This window comes from Cebus imitator, unplaced genomic scaffold, assembly GCF_001604975.1.
Source record: "Cebus imitator isolate Cc_AM_T3 unplaced genomic scaffold, Cebus_imitator-1.0 Scaffold160, whole genome shotgun sequence".
NCBI classification, from domain to species: Eukaryota; Metazoa; Chordata; class Mammalia; order Primates; family Cebidae; genus Cebus; species Cebus imitator.
In genome coordinates, this window is record NW_016107475.1 from 3,441,165 (window position 1) to 3,443,053 (window position 1,889).

The following is a 1,889-nucleotide window of genomic DNA, read 5'->3' on the forward strand; positions in this document are numbered from 1 at the left end:
GTCCTTGCCTACGCCTATGTCCTGAATGGTTTTGCCTAGATTTTCTTCTAGGGTTTTTATGGTGTTAGGTCTTATGTTTAAGTCTTTAATCCATCTGGAGTTAATTTTAGTGTAAGGCGTCAGGAAGGGGTCCAGTTTCTGCTTTCTGCACATGGCTAGTCAGTTTTCCCAACATCATTTATTAAACAGGGAATCCTTTCCCCATTGCTTGTTTTTGTGAGGTTTGTCAAAGATCGGATGGTTGTAGATATATTTAGGGTTTTTAGCATAAAGGGCTGTTGAATTTTATCAAAGGCCTTCTCTGCATCTATTGAGATAATCATGTGATTTTTGTCTTTGGCTCTGTTTATGTGATGGATTACATTTATAGGCTTGTGTATGTTGAACCAGCCTTGCATCCCCAGGATGAAGCCCATTTGATCATGATGAGTAAGCTTTTTGATGTGCTGTTTCATTTGGTTTGCCAGTATTTTATTGAAAATTTTTGCATCTATGTTCATCATGGATATTGGTCTGCAGTTTTCTTTTTTAGTTGAGTCTCTGCCAGGTTTTGGTATCAGGATGATGTTGGTCTCATAAAATGAGTTAAGGAGGATTCCCTCTTTTTGTATTGTTTGGAATAGTTTCAGAAGGAATGGTACCAGCTCCTCTTTGTACATCTGTAGAATTCGGCTGTGAACCCATCTGGACCTGGACCTTTTTTGGTTGGTAGGATATTAATTGCTGCCTCAACTTCAGCCCTTGTTATTGGTCTATTCAAGGTTTCAACTTCTTCCTGGTTTAGGCTTGAGAGAGTGCAAGTGTCCAGGAAATTTATCAATTTCTTCCAGATTTACTGGTTTATGTGCATAGAGTTGTTTGTAGTAATCTCTGATGGTAGTTTGTATTTCTGTGGAATCAGTGGTGATATCGTCTTTATTGTTTTTTATTGCATCTATTTGATTCTTATCTCTTTTCTTTTTAATTAGTCTGGTTACGGTCTATTTTGTTGATGTTTTCAAAAAGTAAGCTCCTGGATTTACTGTTTTTTTAAAGGATTTTTTGTGTGTCTGTCTCCTTCAGTTCTGCTCTGATCTTAGTTATTTCTTGTCTTCTGCTAGCTTTTGAATTTTTTTGACCTTGCTCCTCTAGCTCTTTCAATTTTCACTATAGAGTGTCGATTTTAGATCTTTCCTTGCTTCTCATGTGGGCATTTATTGCTGTAAATTTCCTTCTAGACACTGCTTTAAATGTGTCCCAGAGTTCTGGTACATTGTGTCTTCGTTCTCGTTGCTTTCAAAGAACATCTTTATTTCTGCCTTTATTCCATTGTTTATCCAGTTGACATTCAGGAGCCAGTTGTTCAGTTTCCATGAAGTTGTGCAGTTTTGAGTTAGTTTCTTAATCGTGAGTTCTAATTTAATTGCACTGTGGTCTGAGAGACTGTTTGTTATGATTTCTGTTCTTTTGCATTTCCTGAGGAGTGATTTACTTCCAATTGTGTGGTTGAATTTAGAATAAGTTCAATGTGGTGCTGAAAAGAATGTATATTCTGTGGATTTGGGGTGGAGAGTTCTGTAGATGTCTAGTAGGTTCTCTTGCTCCAGATCTGCATTCAAGTCCTGGATATCCTTGTTGGTTTTCTGTCTTGTTGATCTGTCTAATATTGACAGTGGAGTGTTAAAGTCTCCCACTATTTTTGTGTGGGAGTCTAAGTCTCTTTTTAGGTCATAAGAACTTGCTTTATGTATCTGGGTGCTCCTGCATTGGGTGCATATATATTTAGGATAGTTAGCTCTGCTTGTTGTATTGATCCTTTTACCATTATGTAATGCCCTTCTTTGTCTCTTTTGATCTTTGTTGGTTTAAAGTCTATTTTATCAAGAGATTAGGATTGCAACCCCTGCTTT